The following is a 17,006-nucleotide window of genomic DNA, read 5'->3' on the forward strand; positions in this document are numbered from 1 at the left end:
TCTTTAAGGTTTGCTATTAGAAGGCTTGCTGGATAAGTTTAGAAATTCTGAACTGGTGACTGCTGGCTGACTTACACAGGCAGCATAAAAACCTAAAAACCTTAAAATAACAACTGTGCTCCAACCAACAAGAGTCTCTAGAGGCAAAGAGGCATGGTCAGAAAACAGTCCATTCAGCAGGCTCTGGATGGTCCAGACGGATCCTATCCTTGGTGTGTCCATAATCAGGACAGATCAGATTCCAGATGATCAATTATAAGGATCAAAAAAGAGCTACTGTCATCCGATAATCTCCACAATGAAATTAAGCTGCCAATAGTGATTCCATTGATCTACATCAGGACATAACTTCTCCAGTTCTTCCCTGATGGATGACTGTTAATGTACAACACTAGCTGCCAGTGTCTATTAACACTAAAGTTTCGTCTGTAAATTGACAGAATTAAAGAATATCAAGGAAAATTTTACATGTTCAATATGTCAAACACGATGCTGAGCAAACTGTGCTATAAGATTCCCTAGTCCTTTCTCTTCTACCCAACAGCTCCCTTTCTCTCTCGCATCCGCATCCGGTTCAACACACCTGGGCCAAAAGGCTCTTGAGACAGCAGGAAGTGTCTGGAGCAGATCCGGAAACCTTCCAGTTACCATTTCTTATCCTGTCAGCTGAGCCCCTTTCCCTAGGAAATCCCCACCACTTCAGGTTCATGCTGAGCTATTGTTTTAGAATTAGATTACCAAATTCCTAGCTTTACAAGGGTAGGAGGAGGTTTTAGTCTCAACAAAATGGGTAGGACTATAGCCGAAGGCACACTGGGCTGGTCCTGTTTCTGTATCCCGTGAAACTAAAGAAATTTCCAACAGCCTAATTGTTTTCATGCTAGGGAAAATGCAAATTCGCTTCAAATGAAAAGGTAAAGCATTGGGCGCCTGGGTGGCTCAGTTGGTTAAGCAACTGCCTTCGGCTCAGGTCATGATCCTGGAGTCCTGGGATCGAGTCCCGCATCGGGCTCCCTGCTTGGCGGGGAGTCTGCTTCTCCCTCTGACCCTCCCCCCTCTCATGTGCTCTCTCTCATTCTCTCTCTCTCAAATAAATAAATAAAATCTTAAAAAAAAAAAAAAAAAAAAGGTAAAGCATAAAGGTAACATACCCACATCCCCAATACTGCAAACTCCTCTTTATATATATATATATATATATAGTTTTAAAAAGCAAAGCAGAGGTTTACTTACATTAAATCTTAAAACACCAGCTCATCATCAAAAAAAGTTGATTGTGAATACAAAATGCTTAAACCAAGCTAAGTATCATAGATCTTAAAAGTGAACCAACATATTGTCTGACCAAAAGAAAAAAAGAAAGCTCTTCAGGCTCAAAAGGGGGAGTAGAACCCTTTGGAACAGACTGCTCCTTGTTATGGACATTCTGATCTACTAAGAGTAAAAATAAAACAGGAAGCCAGCAGCTTGGGGAACAAGATTTCCTGTCACCAACAGCAACAGCCCAAGAACCAAGAGAATCAGCTGTTTGCTCATAACTTTGAACCTCCCTTTAATAGTCACTGTGTGGCAGCTGTGCCTATCTTTGGGGTGCAGAGGTGTTTCCTGAATATTTGTCTACTGTCTAAGGAAATAATTTTCATTCCGTTCCTCTGCTAAGTTTCCCTTTGACTCAACAGGTTTTCTAATCCAAACTCTGGACTTTCCCTTCCAGTCTAACTCCTCTTTACATGATGTAGAGGGTGATCAGGTACTAAGACGCAGCAATCATTAGTAACTCACTGGTGAAGAGTTTATAACAAGAAAGGAGGCAGGAGGTTACAATTGAAGAACCTCACAGGGCTCTGTACACCATCCTCTGGATGCTCTCAGGCTCTCAAATTTCAAGCTTTCTGGAAGAACCAGCAATTCAATGGTGCAGCCAGAGATGATTGAAAACAGTCACTGTAGCTCCTCTATTAGCAATCATTTCAGTATTTGTTCCAGCTTCTCAGAGGAGCTAAAGAAGCCAGATCCCCTTGAAATTCTGTGTTGAATGTGACCACTGACAAGACATTCCAGACGTTCTCTCTGGACACCTAATGGAAACCAGATTCCAGATGGCCAGGTACATGTAGAACTGGGGGCCAGGGCAGGGACGCTTCTAACACCTTGGTACTTTAGCATTTATGCTTTCCCAAGGGCCTTGAGTAAGCAGACACAAATGGAGTCAACTCTATGTCATATGGGTGGGGAACCAAGTTTTTAATAGCAAGGTGGTTTCCTCTTACCAAAAAAGCTAGCTGCCACAACCATCTAGAGAATAATCAAGAAATGACAATATGTAAATATCAAGACAAAACAATTAGAAAAGTAAATCTGCTACTAAACAAAGCCATTTAGGGGCGCTTGGGTGGCTCAGTCAATTAAGCGTCTGCCTTCAGCTCAGGTCATGATCCCCGAAGACCCTGGATTGAGCCTAAGGGCTCCCTGCTCAGCAGGGAGTCTGCTTCTCCCTCTGCCCCTCACCCTACTCGTGCTCTCTCTAATAAGTAACTAAAATCTTTAAAAAAAATAAAAAATTTTAAAAAGCCATTTAGTATGTTTCAGAACCACCAAAGAGAGACAAGATTGCCTGTTATATGGAATTACCTGATTCACTGTTCATTTTCCTTTTGGATAATCAAAGTTAGTTATATTCAGCATAAGAAGTACAGAACTATGCATGATCTGAAACACAACAGTAACTTGACCAAGACAAAAAAAGCCTACATTCCAGTGAAGATAAACTTGGAAATGGGCAAAGACTTCCAAGGCTCTTGAATCAACTCAGCTTCAAGTTGTGGAGTTGAAACATACTTGGGTTAGTACCCGGACTCTAACACCTTACTAGCTATACAATCTTGGGGCAATTTTCCCAATTTAAAATATTTTAACATATATAAAACATCTACTACAGGGCTAAGAGAAAAATATTTGTAGTTCCATGGACCCTAGGAAAAATCTTCCTATAAAATTAATTTTATTCATTGATAAATATTTTTTAAACACTTTTAACTATGGACATATTATGTGGCAGAATGCAATATTCACACAAATTTAAAGATGAAACCCTAAGCTTTTATGACATTTAGTTGGTTTTTTTTTTCCCCTGGAGCTTGCTCCTAGCCAGGCTTCTGGATCTCCTGAAGAACATACATTCTCTCTCCACTCTTTCACACTGAGTTCCTCATCTGATCCACAGAACAAAGAAAATGATTAGAGTGACTATTTTCTCAATTCTCCTCAAGACTGTACATAACTAGCACCATTCCAGATGCATTGGAGAAAAAGTTAATACATTACATACAATGGATGCCTAATGGCATTAGGGCTTAATTCTCTCATGGAAATCCAGTTGAGAAAGGCTCCTCTATCATCAGTAGTCATTTAGTGGAAAATTTGTGGAGTACTGGGTGTTTAGAAACCACTGAATTAAGGAAGTGACATGGTCAAATTTGCATTTTAGACAAATCATTCTAACAGAAGCAAAGATGTTATATTTGGGCAGGAGAAGGCTGGAGGTAAACAGATCAATTGGGACTCTTCACAGGCTAAGAAAAAGACAATAGAAACGGAGAGGCCCACTACAGCCAGCAAATATGAACTGAGAAGCCAGACAGGTTGCAGGGGTGAGTCCACCCCTTCAAGTCCTATTTGCTGCTTTCTCCTGATACTCTGGAGTACAGCTATATTCACAAAGTGATAAAATGTATGTTTATTAAAAGTATCATGAAAAGAGGTAAATGCTAGTGCCAGTGACAGAAGAGAAAGTGAAGAAATCTAAGAAAGTAGTGGTTCTCAGCTGGAAAAAGAAGTTTTGGATCCACGAAAGAGTGAATGACCTCTCTTCATAGAATCAATCAAGTTCTTTTTCAGTTATATTTTACTCTGATTAGGGAAACTATATGCTATAGTGATATCTGATAATTTGGGGATTTGAGGTCTTGTACCTTGGGAGATGTTACACAGGAAAGGAATTAGAACCACTGAGAAGATAAAAGTTACAGGGAAATAGATTTCAATTTAGTTAGTTCCTTTTAATTAGAGCTGTCCTATATTAGAATGGGTTTTCTTCAGAGGTTATGAGTTCCCAGTACAATCCTCTGGATGACCAGCTATCAAGAATGTTGGGGGAGACATTCCCAGATTGTAAGATGTTGATGTTGAGAGGCCAGACTGGATGACTTCTACAATGCCTTCTAAATCAAAGATGATGTAATTCTCACTCTGGGCTTCAGTTTCCTCATCTGCAAAATAAAGGGACTAAGCCAGATGATTTTTAAGAAGTTCTAAAATTCCTAGATTTGCTTCTACCTAAGTTGCCATAACCTCCTCACTGGCCAACATCCAATATCCAACATCCACTGCATTCTGAACACAAGGCCAGTGGCAGGTCTAAGAAATGTAGAGAGGGACAGATTATGGCTATGAATCAAACCCTTCTCCAGATGTAGATCCATCTAGTTACTAGGACCTGTAGGATACAGAATGGTCCAAAGGATGTTCCAGACAGAGTCCTGAGGTTAAGTATATACACCCTGGGAGGCTCCCAGACTGATCTGAGAGTTGGCTCCCCAAGTAAGTCCAAAGGAAAAACTGGCTTTCCAGACATGCAAGCCAGACTCAGCAGCAACCCCATCTTTACTCCTGGCTATTTTCAGCCTAAGGGACTTGAGAATGAGTCTGAGAACAAATAAAAGACTTTAGGCATCCCTCGATAGCCATAGCCTGGCAGTATATAGACCAGTCTAGACTGTCACTACCACGGTGGGATTCATGCTTTGAACTGGAAACTAGATGAGGTGTTCTCTCAGGTCCCTTGCACAGTAAGATTCTACAAGTCTGTAAATTAGAAGTTATCATGAAATATTTATATATCATATGTGGTCAGTGTGAAGTCAAAAGGAGACTTTGAGATCTGCCCTACTTTCTTACAACTCTGATCCCAACACCCTGAGGCAGAAGTGGGGTGAGGTGAGAAAGACTGAGAGGAAGGAAGAAGGTAATGAAGGAAGGCTACATTTGAGGAAAGGCATATTCACCTGTATCCCACTCTGAATTCCTGTCATTACCAGGACAGAAGACAGATGACCGCTCATTCTGGCAGTAATATTTATTACTAGCCGTTTATTATAAATAAATATACAATAGTTCAGTTATAGCCAAGGTCACTGATAACACCTGCAGATTTCTATGGTTGCATCCAAAAGTAAGTATATCTGAGCTATAGCAATAACCATAACAACAGAAATGCTTCTCAAGGCAGTTCCTCTTTGAAACACCCCCCCCAAAATGCTGATCAGCAGTAGCAGGGGATGAGAACATGTGGGGATGTTATATGTGTGGCAATTAGGACTTCTGCTTTCACTTCAGCATTTCCCACTGTTCTATAGTTAACAGCACTTTGGATGGGGGCATATGAGAAGAGCTTTACTTTGTAGACCAGTTTCCTCTATCAAGAGACAAATTTCTTTATGTTAAAGAATATGCATTCTTGGGGCGCCTGGGTGGCTCAGTTGGTTAAGCGACTGCCTTCGGCTCAGGTCATGATCCTGGAGTCCCTGGATCGAGTCCCGCATCGGCCTCCCTGCTCGGCAGGGAGTCTGCTTCTCCCTCTGACCCTCCCCCCTCTCATGCGCTCTCTCTCTCTCATTCTCTCTGTCTCAAATAAATAAATAAATAAAATCTTAAAAAAAAAAAAAAAAAAAAAAAAGAATATGCATTCCACAGGGGTTTAAAAATTTCAATTGAAAAGTCAAATAATAATTTTATTTCAAAATAACAGACAATACACAGGCTTACTGTAATCTAAATCTGTCTACTAAAATGTTTAAAGAAGTATGAATTTACTGTTGCATACAGCAGTCCTCACTACCTTGCAGCAACCACAAGGAAGAACGCCTCATTATAGACGTAAGCACCCACCCACTTCCTGTTGAAATACAGGGTGAGGCTGAACCTACAAATATAACTAGACTCACTCCAAACACAAGGAATTACAAATCAGTTTAGGTCACTAGAGTAATGTCTAAAAGAGCGAGACAGAAATGGAACTCCTACAGTGGACAAAGAACCAAAAAAAGCTTATTTGTGATCTAAAACCAGGAGAAATTTCCAATTTCCTAAAGTAATGACAATGGCTATGAACCTACATTCAATAAATCTAAGGCTCCTTCTTGTCTTGATTTGGTTTGGGGAAAGTGGCCCAGGAAACAGTACTACTGAATTACAGTATCTTATTCCTTGAGCACACTGTACATCTATCAAGAACCACTCACACTTGGTAATTCCGTAACATTCTATTACCTTTTGGGGGCAATACCACCTTTTGTTCTTACCTTTATTACTCTTTAGGCTCTAATCATAGCTTTGCTCTTAAAGCTAAAACTGGGGGATCACTTTAGCCTCTAAAATTGGTTTTTTCTAGATCAACTATTCCATAGAAGACCACCTCTTAAATGGCCAAAATGAGGTTCTTTTTCAGTGTGATCGTCTGGTTGTCCAAAGAAAATACATTTGAATAGCAGAGTTGGAAACCTGGATTCTAGTTCTTAATCTAATGATGACTGGCAAATGGGGAAAAAATTTCAATTCATTCTTCTAGTTCAGCTTTGGGCTGCACTAAAAAAATGCTCAAAAGATGTTTATTAAACTAAAATTTTGAAAATAAACTGTAATTCTGTTTGCAAAGTATTCTGATCTCTAAATAAAAGGTTTATTCACATAAAAAAAATTTTTTTTTTCAAGATTTTATTTATTTATTTGACAGAGACACAGCGAGAGAGGGAACACAAGCAGGGGGAGTGGGAGAAGGAGAAGCAGGCTTCCTGGCAAGCAGGGAGCCCGATGAGGGGCTCGATCCCAGGACCCTGGGATCATGACCTGAGCCGAAGGCAGACGCTTAACGACTGAGCCACCCAGGCACCCCCACATAAAATATTTCTTCTATCTCTACCCTGGCCCAAGTTCCCTGTTGTAACCACTTAAAATACACAGGATCTACAATGTTATCACTGATGACTTCCAGTCACAAACACAAAGTTCATTTCACATTCCCAATCTAATGCCAATTTCTAGCAATACCCAATTCATCAAAATGCAATGGCTTGAAATACTCCAAACTATCCATCTAAATGGGCTTACTTTTACGGATTGAATACATATAAATTTTGAATGATTTTACTCAGAAACGGAGAAGTCTTACCCCTGGTATTTGTGGGTACTCAAGTACCAGATTTCTTTCAGCTATAGTCATTAATTCAGCATTAAAGTCACACAGGAGTTTAACTAGAATTTAAATAAAAAATTGGAAAGAAAAAAAAAATCACACAAGTTTAACAAGAAAAACAACTAAGCTGCTCTGAAAAACAAACACGAACACACAAAAGTATCAAACCTCTACAAATCAATTCATTTAGAGCCAAGATTACTAGAAATATGCCAATACCTGACACAAGCCCTAATAAAGTATCCTTCATTTATAAAAGCTTCCTTTTTAATTTATCACCAAAGACAGAGTGATCTCTAAGGGTACTTGGTTAACAGTAGGTAGGTTAAGGGTCTGCCTTCGGCTCGGGTCATGGTCCCAGGGCCCTGGGGCCAAGCCCCACGTCGGGCTCCCTGCTCGGTGGGGAGCCTGCTTCTCCCTCTCCCTCTGCCTGCCCCTCACCCTGCTGGTGCATGCTCCCTCTCTCCCTCAAATAAAGAAAATCTTAAAAAACAAGAAACAAAAACAAAAAAAAACCCCATTCCTCTCCAAATACCTGTGCTTGTGCTACATATGGGAACCCACTGCTGGTTTTTACGGAAGAATATCTAATCCCACTTTACTACCTTACTCAAAGGCAAAGAGGATGGGGCTAAGTGGAACCTTCTTTTTTTTTTTTTTTTTTTAAAGATTTTATTTATTTATTTGAGAGAGAGAATGAGAGACAGAGAGCATGAGAGGGAGGAAGGTCAGAGGGAGAAGCAGACTCCCTGCCGAGCAGGGAGCCCGATGCGGGACTCGATCCCGGGACTCCAGGATCATGACCTGAGCCGAAGGCAGTCGCTTAACCAACTGAGCCACCCAGGCGCCCCATAAGTGGAACCTTTCTTTCCTGGTTCTTGCAAGTAGCGGTGAGTACTGTACTAGGTTAAGATCCCTACAGACAAGTCACTGGAGCAAGCACTGATTAGATACAGAGGCACGTTTGAACAAGAGGGAGGAAGGAGATATTCAGAGCTGAATCACGTATCAGACACTGAGTCTTTCATCCTGCCAGCTGTCTAACCATTCATTTATTTTTATTTTTTTTTAATTTTATTTTTAAGTAATTTCTACACCCAGCGTGGGGCTCGAACTCACAACCCTGAGATCAAGAGTTGCATGTTCTTCCGACTAAGTCAGCCAGGCACCCCTAACTCTTCATTTTAATCTCTATGATGCCTCACTTCGTATTTCAAGCTTCTCTCTGGGGTAACTGCTCCCTCTCTGGGATGGAAAGGCCAAAAAAGAAACTGACTTTACACAACTGAGAAAGGCCAGGGGAAAAAAGGTTGCAGAGCAACAACAAAAAAGGAGATTCAGCAAAATGTTTTGCTGACAGCTCAGAGCAACATACAAACACACCGTGTGGTCATGGAGCAGGCAGAAGCAGCAGTCCTGGATGGGACTGTTAATACACCAGTGTAAGGAGAGAGACCTAGCCATCACAACCGCATCTGAACACCAGGGAGTGGAATTATGGAGCAAACTGCCATGCAATTCCATATCAACTGTTCTATTCTGCCAGCTGTAACAGGAATTCATTCCTGAAAAAGTGTCACACACTCATCTGTCACTAAGGGTCAAGCTGCCAGCAACTGACTGAGAGTCAGCAGCAAAGGGCAGCTGTACATCTACTTCCTCTCACAAGGTCTATTCACCACTCAAAAGATGGGATTTATAAGGAAAAGTCCTTGAGCAGAGGGAAAGTAAGTACCCATTCTTTTCTTTCTACCCTCAGTTTACTAGGCAGTTACCAAAACCCTCAAAATCTAATTAGCAGTGGTGTAGAACAGCAAGAGCATGGACAGCACGACACAGAGGAATGGGTTTCAACTTACTACTGCCGATTTTAGCTTTGGGACCTTGGCAAGCCGTGAAATCTGTTTCCTAATCTGTTATAGTATAATGATGCCTAGTTTGTAAGATTGCTGTGAAGAAAAATGAAATAATGCACGTATGAAATGCTTAACACAGTGCATGGCACAAAAATAATTATAATAATAGTCATAGTGATGGGCGCCTGGCTGACTCGGTCGGTAGAGCATGTGACTCTTGATCCTGGGGCCATGAATTCAAACCCCACATTGGACATACAGCTTACTTAAAAAAAAAAAAAAAAGTTGTAGTGATTATTGTAGTAGTAGTTATAGTAGTAGTAGTGGAAGTACTAGTTCTACACATATCTAGCATTTAACTATGTGCAAGGCACTGTTCTAAATGTTTTTATATGTGGTTCTCTCAACCATTAAACAAAACTATTAATAAGTTTCAGGTTGTATTAATGGTTAATTATGGTACCCTTATCAATCAATGAATATTTATCAAGTAGACACTAAAAGACACAAAGAAGTATAAATCTGTCCCTTGACTCCAAGAGCTTATAATTTAATTGAGGAGACATAAAACCACAGTTAAGTAACAATACAGCAAATAAATAGAAGTTCAGTTATCAAATGAATGATGCAGTCAATGATGACAACAGAAAGGACGAAAAGATCACTGTGAACCGAAGGGACTGAACAGACTTCCTGGAATAAAGATCTGGGCAGGATTTGGATATAACAAAGAGCGGTACACTTATCACGATGAATCCTGAGTAATGTACAGAATTGCTGAATTGCTATATTATACACCTGAAACTAATAAAACACTGTATGTTAACTATACTAGAATTAAAATTAAAAACTTAATTTAAAAAATACGTCTAGGGGCATCTGGCTGGCTCAGTTGGGAGAACATGCGACTCTTGATCTTGGGGTTGTGAGTTCTAGCATTGTTGTCTTGGTTTCAAAAGGGTTGGACTTTATCCTGGTAGGCAGTTAAATTACTTTTGGTTCAGTTTGGTACCTGTGAGGCTTGTTTTTAAGCTCTGTTACGGTGGCTCTAGAGTACCTATACTCTATGGATATTTTAGCCCCAGGGCAAAGATGTGGCCCCTCTGCGATCAATACTGGATGCTCTCGGTGAGCACCACGGGCTTTCCACTCTTGCTGGTAGGAACTCAAACACCTCCCTGATCTGGGAACCAGTTAGCTCACATCTTCCTGGTCACTCTTTCCCCAGTCGCCCTCAGTGTGACCCCAGTCATGTGTGTGGTCAGCAAAGATTCAAGGGGACTCTGAGATTTCTAGGTAGTTCTTCTTTATCTCTTCCCCCTTTCCAGAACTCACCCACAGAGCTTTCAGTTGCCTCAGCTTCCCTTGAACTATAATCTGTCTCTTCAGTTCAGCAAGACCAGTGTGCTCTGCTTGGAATCCCCCTCCCTGCTCCATGGTTAGAAGAGACATCTAGAGAGAAAGCCAGGGTAATCACAGGGCCCGCCTCCTTTATTTTCCTTCTCACAGGGATCACAGCCCTGTGCTTCCTGTTTAGGTCAGGGTTGATTTCCACTGTACTTTTGCAAGTCCCTCAATAATAAAGAAATATTATAAAATTCTTAAAGTCAGATTAATTTCAATTTATTTTCAAGTATATACTATGGAGTACTTTTAGGAACAACAGGAAAAAGTAGGTATCCTGAAATCAAACAAACAAAAAAGCACTGCGAACAGGTAGAATACCATCACTATAAGCATATAACATATTTGAATAACATATTTAATTAATTTTTTGAATGATCAGAATTGAGAACAATGACAGAAAGTTCTTCTTTTCTTAAAGCTACTACTCATATAGGTACCTACCACCTTCAAAAATCAATATATGTTGGTGAACCCAGATGCATGTTCCGGCAAGGGATTCAAGATTTCCTGAGCCACTAGTTATATGATTTTGTGCTGATTAATCTCTCTGAGCCTCGTCTGTACAATGGGAAAAATAAAACCTACCTCATACAATGGTCCTAAAGAGAAAATAAGATAATGTATGTACACCTTCTAGAGGGATGTCTAACACCCAATAGGTACTCAGTAACTGACAGCTCTCATTACTATTAATTCAAAGCAATGCTGAGTTTGTTTGGACTCACCTCCTAGTGGTAATGAAATAATTTAAGGACAGCAGGTCAGACTGAACAGCACTGAATACTACACAAAGGGCTCTCCTAATTGGTCCTCTTTTCTTCGGTCTCAGTGGAAGCCAAGTAGTAGGTGGGTCTTTTACCTTCTGAGACAGGCTCTCTGGGAGTGTGGAGACAAATGCTGGGAAAGAAATGGATGGCCTCTGCTTATATTATACCAATTTTAAAGATTAAGATATAGGGTATCAGTCTTCCAAATCGTAGTCAAGAATCAATTCAGTATTTTCACTTTACGTACTTTGAAAGAAAAACAGTCTCAAAGGGACCATTATCTGGATTTTGGCATTTCTTAAAAAAAAAATCCTTTCATCTTAAAGGCCCAAGGCAAATGTCACCACTTCTAAGAAGCCTTCCTTGACTCTTCTAGTCTGAAGTCATTTCACCCTTTCCAAAAGCGCCAAAGAGGTATTAGGAACCTCTTTCATGGCAGTCACTACATTCTATTTTATAGTACTGATTTTTAGAGTATACAATTCTTTGAGTACAGGAATGGAAAAAACAAAATATCTTGAAACCTAACAGAAGTAGTAGTAACAACAGCAGCTAAGGGTGGGATTCTTAAAACTTCTTTGTATTATTATAGTGTCTGCTCAATAAATGTTTGCTGAATTCCTAAAACATGCCCAGTATTTATTCACATTTTCTTATATACCTCTAATCCTCAAAACAGTATTGTAAGGTAAGTATTAGTGTTCTGATTTTACAGGGGAGAGAACTAAAACTAAGAGCAATTTTGTAACTTTATCAAAATCACACAGTCAGCTTTTATCTTTTTTTTTTTTCAAAAAATTTTAAAAGGTTTTATTTATTTATTTGACAGACAGAGATAGCGAGAGCAGGAACACAAGCAGGGGGAGTGGGAGAGGGAGAAGCAGGCCTCCCACCGAGCAGGGAGCCCGATGCGGGGCTCGATCCCAGGACCCTGGGATCATGACCTGAGCCGAAGGCAGACGCCTAACGACTGAGCCACCCAGGCGCCCCACACAGTCAGCTTTTAAACCCAGGTCCATCCATGTCAAAAGTTTATGCCTTTGCCATGACACCACACTGACTCTTCACAAAACACCCAAATCAAGAAGTTAGATAAATATGCTCAGATTTCTCATTTTCATACACAAGTGCCACCAAACCCAGACTAGTTTCTTCTCCCTTGAAAAAAAGACTGCATGCTAACACAAGAAAGCCTTCCTGACATATTTACCCTAGAACTGAAATGGTGTTAATGAGGATAACACACTGCTTTCTCCCTCTCTAGACCCAATTTTAGCCAGCTGCTCAGGGGCTTCACATCTTTCACTTTAAACAACATAAACACTGGCTCATTTAAAGCGCCAGCCTCAGATAACATGCTTAGATGCTACTGTCTTTCAAACAAACTCCTGTTTTCAAACAGCCAGGCATTTGGGGTTCCGTCACTTCTGACAAGTTACTTTTATCTATGGGGTCCCTGAAAATCACTTTAAGTTTCATTCTCTGTGCACTGTTTGGCTCATCAACTCTTGTCATCAGGGACTTTTTTTTTTTTTTTTTTAAGCACCTAATCTTTTATCTTCTTTTACAAAATGAACCAAAACACATTCCTATGGGTAATTCCTAAACTGTGTATGTATACTTTAAAATAATATTCTTCTGACTCTTTTCCCAAAAAAACATAGTTGTTTTCCCTTTTTAGCCCAAGTAATTATATCAGAAGTTAGTTTTCCCCATCTCTTTTTGCATATGGGCAATACTGAAAAGATAAGTCTTTTTTAATTATTAAATGTAAATAGCTCATTAAATATAATCCAATTACTTTAATTGTAAAAAGGAAGTAATTACAATATGTACATGTATTCTTGCCTAGTAGATTTAATATCTTAATCTTTTCAGCGTTAATATTTTAAATTAACCTTTGACATTAGAAAATGCAAGAAACCGATGTCTCTTTTAAAAAGTATATTTAGAGGGGCGCCTGGGTGGCTCAGTCGTTGGGCGTCTGCCCTCGGCTCGGGTCATGATCCCGGAGTCCTGGGATTGAGCCCCGCGTTGGGCTCTCTGCTCGGTGGGGGGCCTGCTTCTCCCTCTCCCGCTCCCCCTGCTTGTGTTCCCTCTCTCGCTGTGTCTCTCTCTGTCAAATAGATAAATAAAATATTTAAAAAAATAAAAAATATATTTATAGGGGCACCTGGGTGGCTCAGTCCTTAAGTGTCTGCCTTCGGCTCAAGTCATGATCCCAGGGTCCTGGGATCAAGCCCCGCATCGGGCTCCCTGCTCGGCGGGAAGCCTGCTTCTCCCTCTCCCACTCCCTCTGCTTGTGTTCCCTCTCTCGCTGTGTCTCTCTCTGTCAAATAAATAAATAAAATCTTTAAAATAAATAAAATAAATTTAAAATTATAAATATACTTATATAAAGCTGTACTTTATGGCCCTTTGTTGTGATTTCACCTACAAACAATTTAAGTGAGAATAGCCCCACTCCACAGAGAGGGGTAATTAAATACCACCTGCCCTAACTGAACTGGTATTTCTTATCTGTCATAAATCATGTTAAAGGGTCTGTTTCTAGTGCCTTCTGGGACAAAAAGCCAAGAGATGAATTCTGTGGCATTCCAATAATCACAGAAGCTTTACTTAGAAAGACAATTCCAAGCCAGAATTTGTCAGAAGCATGTCTTTGGGTATTGTAGCCTAAATTTTCCATTACCTAATTTATATTCTGTTACTACCATCTTAGCTCCCTAAGACCACCCCAAGCATTCTCCTTGCTCTCTGGTCTCTAGCCCTTCAAGTTTGCTGTTACATTTTCCCTCAGCAGCCATCTGGTTCTTTGGTTTTTACTCTTTTTTGGTGACCAAGGGCAAATAAATTGCAAAGCTAAATCTCTATGAACTGCTTTGAAAATGGGCTCTGCCACGGTCTGTGCACTGAAAAACTTCTATTAAAATGGAGAGAAAAGGCTTACACAGATGAGGAATTAAGAAGATTGTACTTTGTTTGTCTACATCCTACCAAAATCTATCACTGAGTGTTGTTGTTTTTTAGAGAGACAGAGAGAGGGCACGCACATGGGGTGTCGGAGGCAGAGGGAGAGGGAGAGAGAATCCCAAGCAGGCTCCACGCTCAGCACCGAGTCCAACGTGGGCTCAATCTCACGATCCTGAGATTATGACCTGAGTTGCAATCAAGAGTCGGTTACCTAACCTACTGAGCCACTCAGGTGACCCTAAATATATATTCATATCTTAAAACAACACTTATTGAGGGGCTCAATAAGTGCTCTCTCTCTCAAAAAAAATAAAATAAAATAAAAAGATATGTATATTTAGAAAAAATAAACTTTAGATTAACACAGAACTTTTCTAAACTTTAGAAACAGCAAGAACTATATATTTATGTTTTACAGGTTAACAACCAGGGCCATGTTTATACAGCACTTTCCCTCCAAAGGAAGAGCTCCATTTAAAGTACTAAGGAGCAGGGTGCCTGCTTGGCTCAGTCAGTAGAGCATGAGACTCTTGATTTCAGGCTGTAAGTTCAAGCCCCACGTTGGGTGTAGAGATTACTTAAAAAAAAAAAAAAAAATCAAGTACTAAGAAGCATTATGTGTTTTCAGCAACTCTCAAGGATTTCACTGAAATAGATTTTCCTGGGGCGACTGGGTGGCTCAGTCGTTAAGCGTCTGCCTTTGTCTCAGGTCATGATCCCGGGGTCCTGGGATCAAGTCCTGCATCAGGCTCCCTGCTCAGCGGGAAGCCTGCTTCTCCCTCTCCCACTTCCCCTGCTTGTCCCTCTCTCGATGTGTCTCTGTCAAATAAATAAATAAATAAATAAAAATCTAAAAAAAAAAGAGAGAGAGAGAAAGAAATAGATTTTCCTGTTCAGACCCTGTATTAATGAACCAAAAATGCAGCTCTGCCTCACGGATACCACTTCCCAAAACAAATTAATGAAATGGAGGAGGGTGACTATTACTAACTCCTTTGGTCATTCGGACTGTAGCCACGTTGGAGCGGTTCCTGACTACATAAGGCTGACTTCTGCTGTCATCCAGGCTAACTATGGAAAGCTACTTTACGGTCTGAAAGGATAGTGACATGGGTCACTGTGGGTACCTTCATCTCCGAACACTGTAATGGATTCTGAACAGTTACCAAAGGTTAGCAGAAGGAATGGAGATGGTATCTGATGATGATCACAGTCCTCCAGAAGGACAGCACCATTAAAAGACAACAAGTAATTTCACAGGTAAAAGGTGTACCAGCAGCTAAAACTTAGCCCCTTTCAGGATTTAAATGATTCCAGTTTCATCTCGGTAACACTGGTATTTTTGTACAAAATATATCTTATTAGGCCAGCACTTCAAAGTTAAAAAGGTGTCTTTAAATGCCTGCTGACCTAAAATTGCCATGTTCCATGCTTTAAAGGGATTGATTTTTCTGGAAAAGGACAATAAGATGCCAAATTCTGTTCAATGGAGATCAGAATACTATTTGGTAAACCTATTCTGCACCTGTGGAAGCAAAAGAATAAGACTGGCTCACACACCCGAGGGAGGATGGTATTTATCTGGGCTCTCCCTATGACCTCTTTGGCAGCAAATGTAAGAAAGTCCTTTTTTGAGGCTAAGGGGCGGGCCCAGGACTTTCAACTACCCATTCAAGCAGGGTTACGATTCCCCTCCTCCATAATTAAGTTCTCTTTCCTACTCTCCATGCATGCATGAATTGCAGTGACATTGACATGGGGGCCTGACATTAGTCTTTGAAGGTCATTTAAATCCTCCTACTTCCAAGCTGCCTTAAAAGGAATGCGTCATCTATTCCACAATGCCTGAGTGTGGGGTTTGACTAGATGGTACCTAAAGTGAACTCATCTAAAGCATAAAAAGAAAGAGGGCTCCAAATTCAGGTATCATAAAAAGAACAAATCAAAGTAATAAAACATAATAAAACTCAGTTGCTCAAGAGACAACAGTAAGAGAAACACTAAACATTTAACACTGGATGAATGAAAACACTTCTACTGATAATTCCTTTTATTTAGGAAAGTAGAAAAGGTCAGTCACAATACGGTCCCTTTATATGGCTCCAGTCTCCTCTCCTATTACATCTTCATATATAATACCCTTCCCTGAAGTCCCATAGACCCTCCCATGACTCCCTACTGCATCATGTTCTCTCCCTTGCCTCCATACTTTTGCTCAAGTGTGACCACCCACCACGCCCTCAACAACTTCTAAGGTCTTCCAAAATGGAGTTCAAGTGAAATGTCTCTTGACATGCCTTGCCCCAAAGGAGCTTGATGCTTCTCCCCACATACTCTTTAAACTTCCATAACACCCTGTGCATGCCTATCCACACCAAACTGCACTAAAATGACTGATTTTCTTACTTGCTCTCCCACTAGATTGTGAGTTCCTTAAGGCTGGTGATCAATCATGTCTAATCCTAGTGCCCACCACCATGCTAGGCACAGAGAGAATGCTCAATAAATATTAACCAAATGAATGAAGTTAGCGGCTCTTGTGCTCTGGCCCTCATGAAGGTGAGGATAGGGAAGGTATCTGGACTTCCAGTCTTAGAGTACTGCTTTCTGAGGGAAGAGAACCCAATTTGAATAGCCCAAGTTCAACCTCTGTTTTAGAATTAAGATTCCTAGTAGCTCACCAGAGATCACAAGACAGGATCTACATATACTCTTTTTTTTTTTTTTTTTAAGATTTTATTTATTTATTTGACA

General features: G+C 40.4%; 1 protein-coding gene across 2 annotated transcripts in view; it reads right to left on the minus strand.

Annotated features, from left to right (window-relative positions):
- Positions 1 to 17,006, minus strand: part of WASF2 (WASP family member 2) — a 75,062-nt gene that overhangs the window by 21,867 nt on the left and 36,189 nt on the right. Inside the window, exon 1 of one of the 2 annotated variants that reach the window (XM_021684154.2) lies at positions 1,234 to 1,436. The exons of the other annotated variant lie outside the window; for it this stretch is intronic. The gene's annotated coding sequence lies outside the window, so the exon portion shown is untranslated. Of the gene's footprint in view, positions 1 to 1,233; positions 1,437 to 17,006 lie in introns of those variants that run through there. 2 annotated transcript variants of the gene reach the window in all.

This window comes from Neomonachus schauinslandi, chromosome 4 (assembly GCF_002201575.2).
Source record: "Neomonachus schauinslandi chromosome 4, ASM220157v2, whole genome shotgun sequence".
Classification (NCBI taxonomy): Eukaryota; Metazoa; Chordata; class Mammalia; order Carnivora; family Phocidae; genus Neomonachus; species Neomonachus schauinslandi.